The sequence below is a fragment of the Macaca fascicularis genome, chromosome 7, assembly GCF_037993035.2.
Source record: "Macaca fascicularis isolate 582-1 chromosome 7, T2T-MFA8v1.1".
Classification (NCBI taxonomy): Eukaryota; Metazoa; Chordata; class Mammalia; order Primates; family Cercopithecidae; genus Macaca; species Macaca fascicularis.
Window position 1 is genome coordinate 80,264,157 of NC_088381.1, and position 21,900 is coordinate 80,286,056.

Below are 21,900 nucleotides of genomic sequence, written 5' to 3' on the forward strand. Positions count from 1 at the left end.
TGTGTGTGTGCGTGCGCAAACACACACATGTTTTGCTTGTTTCCTCTGGAAGCAATAAAAAACAACTGAGCACTGGGTATAAAATGGGGAATATACATGAGCACACAAGAAGATTTTGTTTTGTTTTTTAGTTGCTGCCAGGATGTCTTAGCAGAATTATTTCTTTCACATTTCAAGTCAGTTTATGAATAAGGTGCAAGGTAAGCTTTCTTCTGAGTGAATATAAGGCAATTTATCTCTTATTAAAGAAACTGAGTAAGGTTTTCAAATCCTGCTAATTTTAAGGAGGAAAAAGAGCTATGGAAAATACATTGTTTAAAAAAATAATTTAACAGCTTATACCTAGATGGTTTCATTAATTGGATTTTTTTTCTTTTTTCTTTTTTTTTTTCTGTTCACTCAGAGCTATATCCCTAGTATTAAACAAATTTAAAAAAATGCAATTTATAAGAAAACTTTTCAAAACCTAAAGACAAACAATTGCATCAAAATATGAAAGCAAAACAGAACTACACCTGGGGTAGGATATATTTTATTAAAGTATTTCTCATATTTTCCTAATTTTTTTTTAATCTTGTGAGCTTTGCTGGTAAAATTAAAAGTTTATAACGCTATTGCTTGTGAAATTCAAAGGAAATCTTTCTTTCCTTTCTGATGTTTTCAGAAACTAAAAAATATACTATTACTTAAGTGTGTTCCTTGTGAAAGAGAGAGAGTGTGTGTGTGTGAGTGTGCGTGTGTGTTTGGCCAAGCAATCATTTGATTCACTGAACCCAAATACATTCTTTCTTGTGTAGGATGATAATTCAACATCTTGCAAATTACAGGGCAGAGTACAGACCAGAAAAGACACTCTTTAGATAGTGTATTCTATAAAGTCAGTTCTAAATTTCTTTATCTAGTCCCCTTCCATGTGCTATAATAAGCAAACTTTACTATTGTGACTTGAGTTACATTTTTTCTGTTTTCGTTAATTTTATTAATTTTGTTTTTATTTCAGAGGGCATTTCTGCTCTTAAATAAGAGCTGTTCATGTAAAAAGAGCTTTCGTTTAAATTCTTAATAAAAACTTGGCTTCACAAAGGAAACATGTGTTAAATGTTTATGCCTTTAAAACAAAAATCATCTTGTCTTCTTTGTGAATAATCTTAAAAATTTAGAACACCATGAAGGCAAAAGAAACAAAATCTTTTCAATATGCCAATTTGTTTAATGCTGCACTACTGAAGCTGCACTACAGTGATATTGTATGACATTCATGGACATGATAAGGTGTTGAGTTATATACCTATAGTTTCAAAATGTTCTAATTAAGTGAAATTCTAGAATCAGTATTAGAAAAGAAGCTGGTAACATCTCACTTATTCATAGAAATAAAAGCCTGGAGCTGCACACTACAGATCCTTACAAGTCAAAAGATCTTTCTCCCTTCAAAGCAAGCAAGAGGAATAATGATCAAAATCCAAAATGACCTTCTATAAAGGAGAAAACACATGCATATGTTATAAAACATCTTATTTTTAATACATTTTACACTGAAATATATCCGAAAAGGTAATCAGCAAGTGTAGGCGAGTTTGTGTGCATTATATGGGGGGCAGCCACGGGTTTTCTGAGGGGAGGATTATAAATATCATTATTTCTATGAACACACAAATAAAAGATTAGCTCTTAATAAAAAGATGCAACATTTTAAGTGTATATCTCTTTTTAATCAGTCACTCTTTGCAAGTAAGGCTTTATTACTTCTGAGTTCTTGACAGGTACTTGAAAAAAGGTCACATAATAAACTCTGCTTATTTCTCATTGCAGAAAAACAATAAGTCATCTCTGCATCCATTATTTACCAAATTGTCTTCATTTTTCTTCACCTGCTGTGTTTTCAGCAATAAAGATAAATAATATTATAAAACCAGCCTAGATCTTTTCAGAGTGATCCAGAATTTGACAGTGAGCTAGTCTTCTGGAGTTGAGGAGAGTAAAAGAATTAGGAAGAATTTGCTGTCCAAGTTGTTTGCCAAAATATATTAAAGGCTATTTTTCACAAAGAGATCCATCTGGAACAACAAATATATGTATTGGAAAAAATGTTTTAAATAAATCTAAACTGATGCAATAAAATTTTATTATACCATTTCCTTTCAAAGAAATTATATTTTTGTGGGTAAGTAAACACAAACTACTTTCTTTTCCAACTTTTTTTTTTCTCCCTTCACTGCTCTATCATTAATTTCTGGCCTGAGTAAAAGTCCTTGTTGCATAGCAAAGAAATATTTTTAAATGTCTTATCAAAGAAAATAAAGTATCTAAATGTGTTTCCTTACAATTAGAATAACTTATCAATTAAGAGCCTGTGTTCTAGGGTCAGATTGCAAACCCATGTTCTGACTCATTTATGCACTGAATTGCTTAATGAGTTTTTCTGTGCCTTGGTGGTCTTATCCAAGTAAAATGGTGGTGATGTGGTATATAATATCTGGTTAAGTAAATGGCCCAAGACCATGTAAGAGACAAGTTGAAGCTGGAATTTGAACATAGACAATTTAGATTCAACATCTGTGCTCATAACCAACAGAATCTAGCACATGCTGAGCCCATTAAGGCCCCTTAAAGAGCTTTCAGAAGACAACCTGGTCAGCCCTGGCCAGCCCTGCCATGTGTCACTATTTTATTCGACAGTTCCAGCCTGGTTCTGTCACATTGTTTCATCACAAAATTGGATTGCACAGAACTCAAATGGAGAGGACATGCAAACTCAGGAATGTGGAGCACTCATCATCTGCTGCGGTCAAGGAGACAATCTGTGAAGAAAGTGAACAAGGCAGATGAAGATAAGTGCAAAAACAGAGATCCAAAATGCTCCTAAGAGAGAAAGGAACAGGAATCTCCCAGTTCCTGAGAGCCTCCCAGGTACTCTTCCTTGGTGCTTGTGAGTTTTCCTAACAACTTCATGCACTTGGCCCATAGGAAAAATTTGTGACCTGGATATATGTGTGCATGTGTGTGTGTGCATGTGTGTGTTTAAAGAAAGGTCAGGAGATTTATGTCAGTTTAAGTTAGTTTCTATTCTTTATACATATGAAATGTCTTAAAACATATTGGTAATACTTCACCATTTTAATTTAACTTTGGTGCTTTTTTTCTTGTTTGATAACTTTCTAACACACATGGCATTTTCTCAACTCTTCTTTCAGATCCATTATTACCCAGATCAAGAACACACCAACCCCAAGTCCTCTCTCACTCTCCTTTTTGAGCTCCAGCATCTCTGCCTTTGCTCAACTCTTTCAAACACCTACATTGCCTGCTCCCAGAGCTTCCAGTTAGTCTCCTACTGAAGTTCAAACTCAATAGTCCCTCCTCTGCAATGTCTTCCAAATCATTCAGGAAGAGTTGATAATTTTCTTATTTGTACTCACACTGGCATTGTATACACTGCCTTATACTATATTATATTTTTGTTAGTGGCTAAAGTGTTTCCCTCCCAAGGTCAGAGACTAGGCAGTCTGTGTACTATTTGTCCTTTTAACCCGATTACTTAGGCTGGTGCCTGGGACGTAATAAGTGCTCAAAAACATCGAAATATGTTTCTGTGTGACTGAACTCAGCAATATCACTGGGAGTTCATTTACGTGTATGTGAGATTTTGTGAACTCTCTACATAAATGAACTATGTTATTTTAAAGTAGCATATATGTGTGAAGAACTATATATGGCATATGGTGTTCAACACAATCAGCAAATGTAGTGTTTAATGAAAATGGAGGGATATATTTTAAAAAAGTTTTCTGATAACAATAAGATTAGGGTTTTCTGTTCTTTTTTCTAATAAAACTAAAATATTAATTAAAAATAAAGAGTCTGAAGAATTAACTTTTTGAATTAGACTTACTTATTCAAATTGGAAGATTGTTTCATTATTCAAACTATTAAGAAATATATATAAAGAAATATATATTTGTGTGTGTATGCATACAAAGATTTAAAAATGTGAAGTATACATAATTTTCTTTAGTTCTGCCACAAATGTACACATTTACCTCCAATTCTTTATTATTCTGAACACTCTACATTTGGCAGTATATTATTGTTATTTTTGAATCATTGTATCAACATCCTAGCAAGAAAGTCTTTCTTGTTAAAGAGATAATGGTCAAAAGATACAAATTTTTCATTACACAGAAGGAATAAGTTCAAGAGAGCTATTGTGCAACATGGTGACTATAGCTAATAATAATATTCTTGTATTTTTGAAAAAATAAAAAAAGACTTGTGGATGAATTGAATAATCATATATTTGGGGAAACATAGACTTTGTAGACTTGTAGATTCTGGCATGAATAAAAAAAAATTATCTGGGAAAAAGCAAAAGAAACTCTTTCTCCATTAGCCCTTTTTCTATCTGCCTAGAGTAACACTGAATATTCTGGTACTAGCAGCCAGGAAGCCTAGCTTTGGCCCATGAACTCACTTGTGAATAGTCATTTAATGTGTTGCTTCTTCAGTTTACAGCACAAGGCTTCTCCTACATCTTCTCTACTTCAGTCTGAAGGTTGTTGTGGAGATAAAAATAGGACAATGTGCGTGGTAGTGCTTTGAAAAGTATAAAGTATGATATAACTGTAAGATGTTATTGTAAAATGGGATTTAAAACTATAGCATAAAAAGACTTGTTATAAAAATAAAATAAAAGTGACTCTAGTCACTTATTTTTATGAGGCACTTTTCTCTCTTTGGAAAAATATAATTTACTAATTCAAGAGAGAGCTATTAATTTCTAAGTCCTTCACAGCCATTAAAGCAGTCATGATGACTTCAATTCAGTTTACAAATGGAGTGGGCATACTGCAGGGGAATGCTACTCTCAGGTTACATATAAATGGAATTAAATTAAATTAATGAAAAGAGAAGAAAAGCATGTGTAGATAAATAACTAACTCATCTCCTAAGAGGCTCAATGTTTGAAATAAGACATGAGTTAAAATATATTAAATTTCTCACATCTCCTTCCCAGGCTCCCTCAAATATCATTTGAAAATTATTCCTAAAATACTAAATATTGATAAAAATCATATCTGTGTGACACTTCTGACACTCTTATGTGTAAAATTATCATTGGGTTTTAAATTCAATGGAGTGTGATGTGCTTCTGATGCACCTACAATGATATATCAGTGAGGAAACCCAGTAACTTTGATGGTGTTTCCAAAACTCACTCTGCAAAATCACACAATCTCAGAAAGTCATCTTGGTAAATGCTGAAAAACTGAACACACTGCAATAGGCATTTCTAATTAGATGAGGATATTATTTACACTTTGATTTCAGACTATTCTGTTAAACTGCTTTGAATTTTTTATAATTTCAAAATATGATGCCAGACTGAAAGTGCGGAAACTAAGAAACGGAAAGTGATTCTCTTAAGGGCAGCCTCATTGGTTGTTTTATTTATTATCTGATGTTTAGTGATATTTTGGTCCTAGCAACAAATCCCACTGAGTTAGAGAAAAGGGAGATATGTGAGTGATCATCGGAACATTCGTGGACCTCTCTGTGACTCAGTTTCTTTAGGAGACAAATAGGGACAATGATGTTTAATTTTCAAGATCTTTGTAATGCTTGAAAGAGTTAATGTTTGTAAACCGAATTATACAATGTCACAAATGTACCTTTTGTTTTCATGTCATGATGTTGTGTAAATACACATTAAATGACAGATTCTAGGTGGGGGAGTAATTTTGACATGCCACAGGACTCTCTAGACATAGTTATCTCTGTTAATATTTTTATAGATAACATAGGAAGATAAAGGAAACATTGAGTTTTCCGATGCATGAAGTTAAATGATATGAAAAATTCAGTAGCTGAATTGATATCCAAAATGAATGAAATCTAAGAAGAGGAAATTTCAAAGTGTGAGGCCTTGTACTTGGATTTTGAAATCCAAATTCTGAAAAATAGATTGGGGAAATATGGCTTAGCAATAGTGAGTGTATCTATTTGTCTATCTTTTTTTCTATAGGTAAAAGAGAAAAATGCCTTATGACTTAAATTAGAAGCAAAAATTTAAGTCTTCAGACAGATGAAATTATACAAATGGTACCATTTTTTTCGGGACTCAACAAAGCATTATATCTGAAATGCTCCCACTGGACTCTAAAGTGATGAGGCAAAACTGGAAATATTTTGTACAGCTTTGGGTACCAGTTTTTGGTAGGAAGAGAGATAAACTAGAGCATTAGAAAAGAGGAAGGAGAACATTGGTAACAATCACTATTAATTATGTGTTAGATCTGTGTTAAGCTTTTGTTACAGATTATTTTATTCCTCCTTTACATCAGCCCACCATGGAATATATCATATTTACCCTCAGACTTGGAGAAGACTCAAGGGAAAGGCAGATGAACACCATCCTAAACGTGATGGCCTATAAAGGTCAATGGGATAAAGCTGCAGGTGGGTTTCTGTTAAATATATACTAGCCAGTCATAGGTCAGAAAGAGAGAGAGAAAGAAGAGAGAAATATTCCAGGGGGAAGTGGGGAGAGATTGAGCATTGGATCTGCAGCATAATTTAAAGACTATCAGATTGGGCTATGGCATCAAACAGCTATCTGTCTGTTTATTGTATACAGATGTACTAGGAAGTTTCTCTTATTGTCATGACATGCTGACAACCAGCACCATTAGTTGACAACCAGCACCAAACTGATATTACCTCTAACTTCTGCTGTGGTATCAGCTGGCATTAAGTTCACCTTGTCTTTTCTGAAGATAAACCTGATTTCCTGAAATGGACAGCTTTCAGCTATCTTTCACATAATCTGCCTCTAATATTTACTGAAAACAATCTCTAAGCAAAAGTTGCTGGATACAGTCTTAGAAATCATTTAAAAAACTAAAAATGAGTAAGCCTTTACCTTCCCATCAACTTCATGTACCTTTAGTTGCTCATGTCTGTTTTATCCCTAATATCTTTAATTACAGAAATATAGATGTTCCCTTTAATAAAAACATGTAGGCACGTCAACAGGGAAGCCTGTCAGTCTCAAATTGCTTAGGTTGAGCCTGAGTAAAATCTATTGATTTCATTTTCAAATCTGGACACCGTTTCAAACTATTATAACTTATTTTTGTTTTATTTGATTTAATGTTTAGGCTATTCCACCAATATTTCTAAGGTTTTTAGCAATTTGGCAATATGAAAATGCATATAAAGAACAAAATGGTAGACTAAGACTTGCCAAACTTTTGTTCTTCAAAAACAATTTTTTTTTAAATGCAGAAACTAAACCAATATTTTCAGAGCTCTGAAAAACAATAAAAGGTTTATAGCAAATAAGTGAGCACCCAATCAAGAAAAACCCATCTTAAAAGAATAGAAAAATGTTGTGGCATTCTAAATTGCTCTCCTCCTGCCTCTCCCGGGCATGACAGTGGTCTTCAGTTTGAGATAGCAGCTGCCTGGTTTCCAGTTCCTTCCCTTCAACTAGAGGAAGCAGAGCAGACCTTATTTGAAAATTACTGTGCCCATCTGTTTCAACCTGCCTGGTAAATGCATGAAGGATTGCCACAAAGTGCTCATCTTTGTTTTGTCTAATTCACAACTCAGGTGAAAAAGTGGCAGATACTGCTCATAAAATGTGCAAGGTGACGACAGATCTGCAGGCACCTGGGCCAAGAGTTTATAGGTAGAACATACAATAGGCTAACTAAACTCTAGAGAAGAAACCAGGCTGAGATTCTTTGGAGAATTAGGACATTCAGAAGCAGCCATATTTACAGGGACATTTAGAAGGCCAAGAACCTGTTCAGGTACACGCATGCTCAAAAAAATCCTGTGAAAACCTTACTCTTCCACCTCAGACTGATCTCTAGGCTCAGAATAGGCCTTTATTGAAGTGTTGGCTCTTACAGAACAGAACCAGTTTGCAAAGACTGGGAGAGCTCCTGGAATTGAAGACAATTTTATCAAAATATAAGCTGAACACAGATCAAAAGAACAGAGACTTCCATCATCACATGCAGTAAGGAATAGCCTTTGCAAAAATAATTTGGAAAATTCTCAAAATAAATTGACCATTATAGCCTTCAACCATTAAAAACAAACAAACAAACAAAACAGGGAAAATCCTGGGGAAAAAGAGATTTTAGTTTCCAGACTTACCACAGTATAATAATCAAATTTCTAATTTTCAACAACAACAAAAAATAAGATATACGAAGAAATAAAAAAACTTGGCCCATTCCAAGGAGCATAATTAACTAACAGAAATCACCTTCTAGGAAGTCCAGACATGAAATTACTAGACAAAGTGTTTAAAACAATTGTCTAAAATATGTTCAAAGTGTTAAAGGAAGGCATGGACATGGGTAATAAAATAAATGAGAAAAAGGGTATATGAACAAAATGAGAATGTCAACAAAAAGATAGAACATCTTCTTTAAAGAAACAAAAAAATCTGGAGCTGAAAAGTTCAATAGTTGTAATTTAAAAATTTACTATGGAAGTACAATAGCAGATTTGAACAGGAAGAGAAAGAACTTGTGAGTTTGAAAAGAGAAAAACTAAAATTATTGTGTCCTAGAAGCAGAAAGACAAAGAAATAAAGAAAAGTGAACAGAACTTAATGGACTTGCAAGACACCCACAAGCTGATCAACATATGCATTTTGGGATTCTGAGAAGGGGAAGAGAGAAATAAAAGAACAAAAAAGATTATTTGAAGAAATAATGGTTGAATATTTCTCAAACTTTATAAAATTAATGAATCTACAGATCTAACAATTTCAATAAACTCCAAGTAGGTAAACTTCATAAGCCCACATAGAGATACATTATAATCAAACCTGTAAAAGACAAAGAATCTTGAAAGCAGCAAGAGATATGTGACTCCTTCACACACCAGATCCAGAAAATCTGTCCTTCAAGATTTGGGGAGAAGTTAAGATATTCCATAATATGCTAAAGCTGTGAGAGTTTATTACTACTAGACCTGCCCTACAACAAATGCCAAAGGGAGTCTTTAAGGTTGAAATTTTAAAAGGCTACACGGTAACTCAAAGCTTCATGAACCTATAGTGATCTCCAATAAATGTGAATATAATATATGGAGAAACAGAAAAAGAGCCACTAGTATAGTAATTTTGGTTTGTAACTCTACGTTGTATTTACTATAGGATTTAAAAGACAAATACATTATTATAAATCAATGTTATTGGTCACATAATGTGTAAAGATACACTTTGTGACATCAGAAACATAAAAGAGCAGAAAGAGTAAAGTTGTTGTAGAGTTACTACTTGCAATAATAGTTAATTTGGCATCAATTGAAATGAGAGTGTAACAATTTTAAGATGTTATATATAATCCCCAGGGTAACTGCAAATGAAATATCTATAGTCTATATACAAAAGAAAATGAGAAGAGAAGCAAAACATGTCATTACACACACAAAATTTCAACTGAACACAAAATAAGCTAGTAATGGAGGAAATGATGGCAAATAACAAAAAGGCAGAAGTCTTCCCTTATCAGGAATTACCTTAAATATAAATGGGTTAAACTATCCAATCAAAAGGCAGAGATAGGCAAAATGGATAACAGCACAATTAAGCAAACCATTATCCAACTATATGCTGCCTACAAAATACTCACTTTAGATCTAAAGTAATAAATAGGATAGAATTGAAAGAATGAAAAAACACACTTCACATAAATAGTAACCAGAGGAGAGCTGAGGGGGGCGATACTATGGGATAAAATAGATTTTAAGTCAAAAACTATTCTAAGAGACAAAATAAAATCATATACTGATAAAAGGATAAGGTAATATGAAGACACCAATTGTAAGTATATATGCACCAAATAACAGAGCCCCAAATCTATCAAGCAAACATTAATCGAACTGTAAGGAGAAATAGTTCTACAACAATAGTTGGAGACTTCTATACTTCACTTTCAATGACTTTCCTCTTCCCTACTGCCAATCATATAAATCTACCTATATTTTCATCCTTATCCATCCCTTGTTCTTCCTGCTATCATACACAAATGCTCTCTCTCTTATCACATATGTGTGAATTTTCCAGTTTTCCTTCTGTTATTTTTAGTTTCATTCCATAGTGATTTTAAAAAGTTGTACAATTTCAATCTTTTAAAATTGATTACGACTTGTTTTGTAGCCTAAGATACGGTCTACACTGGAGACTATTCCATGTGTACTTGAGAAAAATATGTATTCTGGTCTTGTTGGGTAGAGTGTTCTATGCTTGTCTGTTAAATCTAATTTGTTTAAAGTGTTGTTCAAGTTCTCTTTTCTGCTATGCATTGCTAGTATAAAATATAATAAAATAAAAATTGAATTTAGTTCCACATCCCCTGCCAGATCCCCATTCTTTCAAACTCAATATTTGAAAGAATAGGGATGGAAGATATATGTGGGTTTGTATGATTGGCAATGGGGCAAAGATAACATTTCTTTGTAAAGCTTTCTGTTCTGAGAAGGAGGATATGATGTCATTTACTTCAGATGAGAAGGAAGTTCAAGTGGTGTATGTGTTAGAGGAAAGAGGGAAAAGCCTTCAAAGCTGTGAAGTTTGAGGGTAAGATTTGACTAGTTTTGATAGTAATTGGAATTTAGAAGCTGTTGCTTTGATTTTAGTAAGCCAGAACTCAATCTAATGTGCTTTAGGTTTCCAAACATTACTTAGAGGTCATTCTCCTAGATAAACTGTGGGACCCTACTCAATTCATGTTTTATTATTTACTTATTACATAAACTTAGATGCTTATAAAAAACTTTAGGCAGCTTAAAATGTTGATTTTATTTATTTTAATTGACTATTTCTATAAAAGCCTAAGGTCAAATGTAAAAAATAAGACAGGTTTAAAACAGCATAAAGAATATACAAATATATGTTTAACATATCTGGAATCATTTAGTTAATTAATATATTTAGCTAGGGGCTTCTTGGCAAACAAAGCAAAATGGATACACATTGAAACATAGATTTTATATCACCATATAAAGGAAATCTCCTGGGGAAAAATTATTTTTCTGGTACTAAATGTTTAGCACCAACAGTGTCATATAGATCTTCATCTATGGGACATTAGGCAATATGGTGGGAAATGTCTTCAACTCTGATCTTCTGAAAATACAGAACATTCTTCAAAAGGCCATTTCTTGTAATACCCTCCTACGAAGGCTGAGAATATAATGTTAAATCTCAACTCAAAGAAGACATTGCTTTGAAAAGTTAAGATTTTATTGTCCTGGTAGTTGTGGTTTGATGATTTACTTTAATCTGAAGATAAAACTTTGGGTTCTTAGAGGGGAGGAGAGATGACTAATTTGTGCTTCCATCCACCACTCTGAAATATTTCCTGTCTCAAGCTGGTCTTTGGCAGGAGTGAATGTAAGATCAATTTCTTGTTGAATATTCAGACAGGAGTCTATAAATGTTAGATAGTCTTCCAGCTCACTAAAGGCATTTTTCAGTTGTGCTTCCTGTGTTATTCATTCACAGGATTGAAATTTTATTACTATTTTTATCAGTATTATTGTTAATATTTTTATAATCATAATTTTATTTCTGAACTTTTTAATTGCCTTTGTGGTGGACTACCTAGCTTCTTACATCCCTCTAAGGGTTTTAACTGTGATATTTATTTATTTAAAAGACAGAGTCTCACTCAGTCGCCCAGGCTGGAGTGCGGTGGTGTGATCTCAGCTCACTGAAACCTCCGCCTCCTCAATTCAAGTGATTCTCCTGCCTCAGTCTCCTGAGTAGCTGGGACTACAGGCATGTGGCACCATGACCGGGTTATTTTTGCATTTTAGTAGAGACGGGGTTTCACCATGTTGCCCCGGCTGGTCTCAAATGCCTGACCTCAGGTGATCAACTGGCTTCAACCTCCCAAAGTGTTGGGACTACAGGCATGAGCCACTACCCCTGGCCACCTGTGCTTATTTTCATATATTGATCTGTTTGCTCTGTTTCCCAAAGTTGTGGAGATAGATATCTTTCTTGTCTTTGACCAACTATGTGTGTTTCTTGGTCATATGCGCTAGTTTATGCATCTAATTATAGAGGCCTTCCTCAGCAATGAAGAGAAAATACTTTTTAAGTATGAAAGTTTTATTTCCAGCCTGGGAATCACCATACTCTGTTTCCTGATCCCTTCAGAAAGTTTAGAGTTGTAAAGGGCTTCATTGCCTAGACCCTCCAGATATGGCATTCAAAGTGTCATTCCATGGGGTACCCTTTCTGCTCTCTCTCTTTGGAGCACCCCAGGACATAATTCTACCCTCCATGAAAGTTCTCTCCTGATAGATTTCTGGCTCTTGTCCCCTTCTTAAGTTCAATTTCACATGCCTTCTATCTTTAAGATAATCTTTTTAATTTCTGATTCAATAGAATTTTTTTCAGGTAAAATAAATTCAAAAAAAAATTCTGTAATCACTAGGTATTTGAGGCAGGGGAGGATGAGGACATTGCCAGATATGTTACATCTGTCATCTTGTTTAAATTCTTGATGGTTTCTGTGGGGTTGAGAATATTAAAGAAATAAACAGTTAATTAAATGGCTCCATGAAAAGGTACTTCTGATGAGTAGAAGTCCCAAAATCTGATTTTAAACATGACCAGATTTTACTTACAGAATAATATAAAGGATTTACTCTATTGATTCATGAAGCTGAAAAATGAACAAACCTAACATTTAAATTATGATTTTCTGTGGCTGAGATGTCTTTTTCATAGCTCATTGAGTATTTTGTAGAGTATAACTGCCTGCACAGAAAATACTCATCCACTGATTTTTTATATGGATCTTTTTATTTAGAAAAATAGTCGTCAACTGCTTTTACATTCAAACATTCTGACAATTAAGTTTTATTTTTCAGATAATCTAAATTCTTTTTCTCTTCTACAGTACTTCTCATAACAATAATGCTTACAGCAACTTAAGAGAGATTTTACATTTGTAAACTGTAAAATGCTGTTGAGAGGACATACTGTTTTAATTTCACAACCTGCAATCTCAATATTTGATAAAGTTGTTGTTTGATCAATACCTGAGATTAAGAAAAAAACAAATACTTTTCTTTCACAGATAATATGGAAATGCTTATTTAAGGCATCCGTAGTTTTCAAGCATTTCCAATAGCATCTGGGTCGCCACCTCCACAGTATGAAACAAGAGGCAATAGTGTTACTGTTTGTGTCCACTATTCTGGGGATAAGTGACTTAGTTGCATTCATTTTTTCCTCTTGAATCTTTCTCTACTAAGTCCATTTGAAACATACAAACATGCACATGCACATTAAGAAAAATGATGTCAATCACTTTAATACTTTTCCGTTTCTTTTATTTCTTGGTACAAAGGATCACAACCTAAATGTGGATTATTCATAAGACAGATACCATGTTAAACAGGAATGTATGCTTTCAATATGAATAATGGTCTCTAAAGAATAAAAAAAAGTGCCTGCTTTCAAACACAGGTGACCTAGTCAGCACTTTCTAAATGACTAGGGGAACTCAGTTTTTTCTTCTGGAAAATGGAATTGATAATATTAAATATTTGGTGAAGGGCTATTTGGATGTGGAAACGCATAAATTATATTCACGATATTGGTATCTGATAATTGCATTTCCAATAGGAATTACAATTAAGACTCTTGCAATATGACATACTTTTGATCATTTTAATTTCCTTTGTGATTGCAGAGAATGATAATTCTTTGGGGGACTTGACTCCAATTTTCACATTAAAAAAGAAAAGTTTGGATAATGGAATAATTCAGAGATGAAGGAAGTCTTGATCTCCAATCTCTTATTTCCCTCTTTTCCATTTCTGCAGTGGGGATGCCACCTGTGTTCTGCTCATTATAAAACTTTTAGCAAGAGGCTAATGAAATGCAAAGCTTTCTATAAGACCAGCACCAGCCTTCCTATCAAATCATCTGAAATATTTATTTGCCCTCTTGAATAATTGATAGGGGCATCAGCTCTCCCGGTCAATTGATTTATTAAGGGACTGTTTGGAATTAAACAGCTTAAAGATATTAGATTTAGCAGTGATCTTGCTTGTTAGCATATTCATTTACCTACGGGAGCTCCCATTAGATATTGTTAATACATGACGTCTCTAGTCACGGCCTGTATCTCCTCAAATTGCATTAACGCCAGGCTGTTTAGCCACAGAATAACAGGTTTGATTGAGTGCTTGGGTTTGGTGTAATTAGATTTTCCTAGAAAAGGGGGGACTACTTTAATGCCATATGCATTAAACTAGATATGTCATCAGCATTACTGTAATTGGTGAACAGGAACGCTGGAGACCTGGCTGTATGTGAATGTTTGTGTTTATGGCTCACCCGTCTATTCTTATAGATGGCACATAATAGCTATGCTTACTTACATATGCATGACCCTGAGGGGAAAAAAAAACCTGACCTCTTTAATAAGCATCTCTTTTGAAAAAGGTGGAAAATTCTATCCTGAGTAATGGGATCAATTTTTCGTCTGTTAAAACTGCCAATTATTTCTCTTACTGAAAAGGTCATGTGGCTGGTTAATCAATGATGAAAATAGTATGGGAATATATGTGGGTATATTCATGTGTTTGCTTTGCATTTCACTCTAAGACTATCTGCTACAGTTTCCAATTGTTATCCTGATTGGGGGCCACAAACACACCAGCAGAACTCTCTTTCACCAGTGTTTTCTCTGAGGAATTACACCTTTTTATTAACAGAGATGCATAGAGAAAATGAAATAGTTTCTGGTCACTTTTCCCTTTTGGAGCTAATTCATTGTGTGCAAACAAGCACTAACTTTGCACATTAAGGAACAACGTGTCCCCCTGTAACAATCTGTGTACTGGGAGAATCTGGGAGTAAGAATGAAAGTAGTGCTAGACCAATTGAAAGGTAAGCCAATTTTTCTTTCCGATTTCCAAGCTCATTTACTCTCTGTCTTCCCTAAGCTGTAAGATACCTTTGGATTACATCTCAAGTATCCACAACTTAAACCGAGAATCCCACTTGAAACTTGCCTTTCTCTTTCTGTGAATCGCCTTTTATACATTAAAGTTATGAAAATGTAATATATTTGGCTGGGCGTGGTGGCTCATGCCTGTAATTCCAGCACTTTGTGAGGCCAAAGTGGGAGGATCACTTGAGGTCAGGAGTTCGAGACCAGCCTGGCCAACGTGGTGAAACTCCATCTCTATTAAAAATACAAAAATTAGCCAGGCATGGTGGTGGGCACCTGTAATCCCAGCTACTCGGGAGGCTGAGGCAGGAGAATCACTTGAACCCTAGTGGTGCATGTTGCAGTGAGCCAAGATCACACCACTAAACGCCAGCCTGGAGAGATATATATACACACAAACATATATACACACACACACACATATATACACACACACACATATACACACACACATATGTATATACATATATACACACACACATAGAAAGCTTTTATGTGTATATGTGTATATATATAAAGCTTGCATATACATATATATGTATGTATGTACATATATATACGTATATATACACACATATGTATATATATGCCTTCTTCCCCAGTTCCTTAAGATCTTGATTACACACAAAAAATGAAAAGATTATTTCATTTTATGTTTCATATATATCAATAAGTAATAATCAAACTTATAAGTAACCTTGTTATCTACAAGGCAGGGACACATAGGTTGTCCTGTTTATGGTGATCATGTCTACGTTTGGTTAAAGACGCTGAGGCTCCGGGAGATGAAGCTACTTCTCTGAGTTCACAAAGCTAATAAAAGCCGAATCAAAATTTGAATCACTTTAATGTCCATGCCCTTTCCACTATAACATGCTGCCTACTTAATGACATTGACAGTGATCAGGTATTTTTTTTTGAAGTTGACTTCTTAATGCAAAGGAGGAACCTAGATTGGTTTAATTTTGGTGATCAGATAGGCTAATTTAAATGGCTATCACCTTGGCAGGTGTGTAAGATTGATTTTTAGGGTAAGGAGGAGTTTAGGGAAGGGATAATCACAGTTCACAGACTGATGTCTGATATTTGAGGGAGATGGTGAAAGGGGAATTAGAAAGCTTAGTAAGTGGCTTGGTGTCCTTTAAACTCTGTATAGGTGACCTTGACTCTCTTAACACCAGAAGTATTTTCCTGGAGTTGAAGAGCAGTGGCAGCTCCAATTCTTATATAGAAGGGGATTAGGGTAGCAATCATTGGAAGGAACCTTTTTTAAAACTATTTCTACATAGCCAATACCGTGCTTTTACTAGGATTGGAGACCCACGCAAATTATATGTCAGAGTTTAAAGAATGGCCCCAACCCCCACTTCTGATCGTACCCATCTGATGAGAGAGGAGGAAGGCTGGCAAAAAAGCAAGAGTTGCCTGAAATTCAATTCCACTGACAATTTGTAGGACTGACGTGATCCTGCTTGGCTGTAAACAAAATTAGTGTAAAGATAATTATGAAAGAAGTCTGCTCTAAATTTGAGATGACTTTCTAGATCTCCAAGTGAACGTCTCATAGCAAAATGATTCCTCAATTTTTAGAAAAGCTTATGAACAATGAATTACATCAGTGATTACCCATGAGTAAAGGTGAAATTAAATGGGAGTAAAGAGGTGTTTGAAACTATTTTATTCCATCAAATTACCACCTTAGGATAGTTTCAACATTATTTGTCATTTCTCAAACAGATTCATAACGGGACACATTTTCCCTAATAATAGCTGTGTATTGGGTTTGTCTATGAATATAAAGACTAATGAAAATGCCACTTCCTTGAAAGGCAGTTTGTTGGAAATTAGAACTTAGCATTGACATAAATTTATTTCTCTTACTGGAAAAAATATACACACATATGTGCTTATTTGTATATATCTAATACTATATAATATAATATATAAAATAACAGATAGCATCTGGGTGCGGTGGCTCATGCCTATAATCCCAGCACTTCGGGAGGCGGAGGCAGGCGGATCACAAGGTCAGGAGATCAAGATCATCCTGGTTAACACAGTGAAACCCCGCCTCTACTAAAAATACAAAAAATTAGCCAGACGTAGTGGCAGGCGCCTGTAATCCCAGCTACTCAGGAGGCTGAGCAGGAGAATGGTGTGAACCCTGGAGGTAGAGTTTGCAGGGAGCCAAGATTGTGCCACTGTACTCCAGCCTGGGTGACAGAGCGAGACTCCGGCTCAAAAAAATAAATAAATAAATAAATAAAATAAAAAATAACAACAACAAAAAAAAAACAGATAGATCAATCGATACTATAATTGGATGTAAGGGAAAGTGATGACTCTCAGTGATGAGACTATAAACTGGTTCCCAGATTTGGACAAAAAGAGAGCCATGAATTAGCTTGGCACAGTAGCACCAGCTACTAGGGAGGCTGAGGCAGGATGATCAATTGAGCACAAGATTTTTGAGGCTGTAAATTCTATGATTGTGTCTGTGAATAGCCACAGCATTCCAGGTTGGTCAACATAGTGAGACCACATTTCTAAAAAACAATAAATAAACAAATAAAAATGAGAAGGGCAGCTGTGAATTATTCTGTGTTGTTGGAAATTGTTCATGGCCTCATAAGGGGGATAACTTTCAAAATAGCATTTGTTTGGGACAATCTTGCATGTTTATATTAATTAAATGTGAAAATATTTTTTAAAATTCCCTAGAAAGGTTATTGTTATTTTTGAGGCACACACAGTGGGTTTCATGGACATGCAACTAGAGCAAGTTTCTATTCAGTATAGTCTTTGGCCACCTGCAAGTCCTAGGTGCAGGCTTGGGGAAGGTCAGGATAGGTGTGTGCTGTGCTGTCTTGGGGCAGGGGAAGGTGAATACCAGCCCTGCCCAGCTCCTGCAGCATTAGGGTACATTCAGAATGCCAATTGGCAGGTACCAATTCAGATACCTAGCACATCCTGAAAGGGAAGTTGCAATCTATTGGGAGTGAGGGTTGGCTGCTCTCCCTGTGTTAGAGTTCAGTCCTTGGGTAGGGGATGTCTGGGTCCTTGTCGAAGTCCCACATTTTAATTTTTCACTGGGCCCTGCAAGTTAAGTAGCCACTCCTTCACAGACACACTCACACAAAGGCTCACCACGATGATCACTGTCAAACATTAACCAGAATCACTACCTCAAGACACTTCAATAACTTTGAATGCTATTACCACAACTCCCATAAACAAATGCAAACACAATTTAGACTGAGAAATAATAAACTTTATAATGGATTAATGATTTGCCTACGTTTACAGAATTTCCTTAATACATTTGTTGTTAAGAGGGAAACAATTAAATGCTAGTCAAAATCCCTGGAGATAGTGGGCTGGCAAATAAAATAAGTTAAACACCTTTATAGGGCTCAGTTTCCTAAAAACAGCAGCTAGTGAAAAGCAACTCAATTTATCAATGGAGAAACTGTCAAAATCTGTGTCCCCGCCAAATCTCCTGTTGAGATCTAATCCCCTGTGTTGGAGTTGACCAAATTAGAGATTCTTAATGGCCAACAAAGATTTTGATACCTCTGTGAATATTATTTATTACTGTCATTTCTACTGTTATTATTACATTCTGCATTTGAAAAAAAATATCAGGGTCCATGGATTAATTTCTACCTCTACTGCCCACATGGTTGTATATCCATAACTGCACTTACACTCTTCCTTTTCTCTTTCTTCTTCGTCTTGGGCTTTTCCTCAAGTCTTCATTTCCTCTTCCCTTTGCCGTGTCTTGTTTCCAACACCCAGTGTCATCTATGAATACTGATCAGCATTGCTGCAGGGACTACACTTGGTGAAGATGCCCTGTGCCCCTGTGTTAGGCCATTCTTCATTGCTATAAAGAAATACCTGAAGCTGCGTAATTTATAAAGGAAAGATATTTAATTGGCTCACAGTTCTCCAGGCTATACAGGAAGCATGGCTCTGGCATCCACTTGGTCTCTGGTGAAGCCTCAGGAAACTTACAGCCATGGCAGGAGGGTTTCGAAAGGAGGAACAGTCATCTCACATGGCCAGACCAGGGGCACGAGTGAAGGGGGTAGATATCACACACTTTTAAACGACCAGATCTCCCGTGAACTCACTCCTCATCAAGAGGCTGGCTCCTTAAGCCATTCATGAGAGATCCGCCCCCATGATCCAAACACTTCCCTCAGGCCCCACCTCCAACACAGGGGATTACATTTTACCAGGAGATTTGGTGGGGGCACAGACTTTGAGTTTCTCCAACGATAAATTGAGTTGATTTTTACTAGCTGTTGTTTTTAAAGGTGTTTGAGAAATAATCCATACAATATTTGGCAAGTTCCTTTGAGGACTATCATCTATATATGTGTGGACATTAAGTCTTTGAGGGTTGGCCTTTTTTCCTTTTGATTAAAATGTCCTGCTTGGACTCCTCTTCATTCACTTTGAATCATTCCATTTTGAACCAGGATCGAGTTGGGTGGGCTAAGGCTACATGCAGTTTCGTATCGGGGCCTGACAGGGTGCAGCGGCTGCTCAGGAGTCCGCTAGTTCACACAGTCCATACTTCTGATTCACAGTCAGCCTGGGAGTTGCTGCCAGCCCTAGATCCCCATTTGTGGAGTTCATTGGTCTTTTTCCTTGTCTGTTGTGTGACCCTGCACTCAGAAGACCTCATTCTGCTTGTTTCTGACCATTTCTCCAAGTTGTCAGGGTCTTTTTGAATTATACTCCTGTATTCTAGAGTTCCAGTCAACGTTCTCTGCTGGGTTCGAAGCACAGGCACAATGCCTACGCTCCATGTAAACACATTTTCATGGTGAAAGCTACAACATATTTTAAATTATTATGGTTGTAGCATTATATAAAAAAATTAAAAGCATGAAATTATGTAATTGTATTTACATATGACATCTGTCTATATCTATACATAGGAAGATCAAAGGGTACATATATATGTATACTTGTGTATGTAGGATTTATTCTTCTAACTCAAGAAAGCAATCTGATGACGTGACATGTTTCTACTAAACAGCACACATCAAGACATGCTGTGCTGCTTCTGTTTATCCCACCTATTGGAGGGTTTAGATTATGTTCTGCACATTGCTGAATCAGACAAATAAGGAATAGATGTTAAATTGAACAACCTACTGCCTACATTCATTGCTTGATGTTTTATTTAGAAAGCCAATTCTCAATGCAAGTCCAAAAAAAAAAAACTGAGAGAAATGAATATCCAGAAATAATTTCATTTTTCAGGAAAACAGCATCTCCCCTTCAAGGAACATGAATTGTTCTTTCTCCTTAACTCTTCAGCCAACTCCCTCTGGATCTCAAGTTTGGCTCTATTGCTTGGTGTTTCTTTTTCTTTTTCTTTTTTTTTTTCTGTGTGTGCGTGTGTGTAGGGAGGAGAAGCATGTGTCTGAGGTGGCGACAACAGTCGCAGAGCCAGAGCCTTAATCACTGTTTACTGATTTAGTCCATTTTACTAGCAGGCAGTGCTTTTCCAGAGAGCTGTTTTCCTGGCGGGGTGCAACGACTGCTTTCAGGGGCAAAAGTATGTGTCTTGAAGTTGTCTGGCTCACTCTCCCTGGCACTCACTACCTTGTCACCCTTGGCAGGGCCGCTGCACCCAGGCAATGGGCGGGCGTGTCCGCCTCTGCCTCTGACGGTGCTCATCTGGTGGTAGTGTTAATGAGAGCTGGATGAAAGCAGGAGGCAGGGCACAGAGGACCCACCGGGGCGACCAAACAATACCAGAGCCAGCACGTTTCACACTGTGCCTCTGCTCCTGTGGTGAAAAGAATTGAAAATGACAGATCGAGGATTTTGCCTTCCCCTCTGATAGGCTTTTTTGTTTGGTTTGTTTACACTGCTTTGGGGTTGGGTGGCTGCTATTGTTGTTGCTGTCTTTCCTCTCTGCTTTTTCCTTACAATTGTGTACTTGTTACACTTAAAATGGTGGCTTAGAGATGAACAAGAAAAAGGGCCAGTTAGGAATTGTTTGTATTTTTTGAATAGTTTGTCACTTTTAAAAATCTCCATCTCTCTACTCCCATGTGTCATGGTCAACACCTGAACTCCTCCAGTGACTTGCAAATTCAGAGAATTGTGGAGGGGGGCTGACCTGTGAAATTAGGTTTGCCGGACAAAAGATAAGTGGGTGATGTGAGTGTTGGAAAAACTCTGTGGGTATTAGTGTAAGTGTGTGAACATCAAAGGTGTCACATGGCTCTTCTAGGTAACTACTCCCAGGACCAATCAAACGGCTGTAATGCATCCCCATTGGCATATCTCATATTAGAGTCCATTCAGGGCAAGAGGAACATTCATTAGACATAGGGGTCTTCGTTGGTCCCAGGCCTGAGAAAATTCGAGGGCGTGGCTGTAAGCTCGGGGTGGAAGCCAGGACTTTGTCTAAAGGGAAACTTGCCAGCAACATGAATTGCTGACATCACGATAATCCCCAAAATAACAAACTCCCTTCCCTCTCACGCTTCTTACTCTTCTGCTGTCCAGTCCAGATGTTTTGGAGGGTGATTCCCAGTCTTGCGCTTTCTGTATTTTTTTTTAATTGAAGGAGTTATGTGTGCATCCCAAAAAAAATGTTCAATATTAGATTGAAAAACCATCATTCCATCATTATAACCATTGCAGTCAACCGTAGTGACTGCCATGAGACGCCAAGTGCTTTGAAACTTCCTACACTGGCATCCTCATTCCCCTACAGTCCAGGCTACCCTCCTGCCTGACGATTCACTGAAACTCTCAGTGGTGCCCAGTGGGCCATCATCGTCCTCTTCCTGTCACCTGCATTACCTACCAGAGACTCAGTGCATTTGAGCCATTTCTCCTTTCCAACACTCTCTTTTCC

General features: G+C 36.3%; 1 long non-coding RNA gene across 1 annotated transcript in view; it reads left to right on the top strand.

Annotated features, from left to right (window-relative positions):
- Positions 1 to 2,677: 2,677 nt before the first annotated feature.
- Positions 2,678 to 21,900, top strand: part of LOC123574484 (uncharacterized) — a 29,350-nt gene continuing 10,127 nt past the window's right edge. Inside the window, exons 1-2 of the long non-coding RNA XR_006699424.3 lie at positions 2,678 to 2,910; positions 6,342 to 6,456. This is a non-coding gene — a long non-coding RNA (uncharacterized lncRNA). The remainder of the gene's footprint in view (positions 2,911 to 6,341; positions 6,457 to 21,900) is intronic.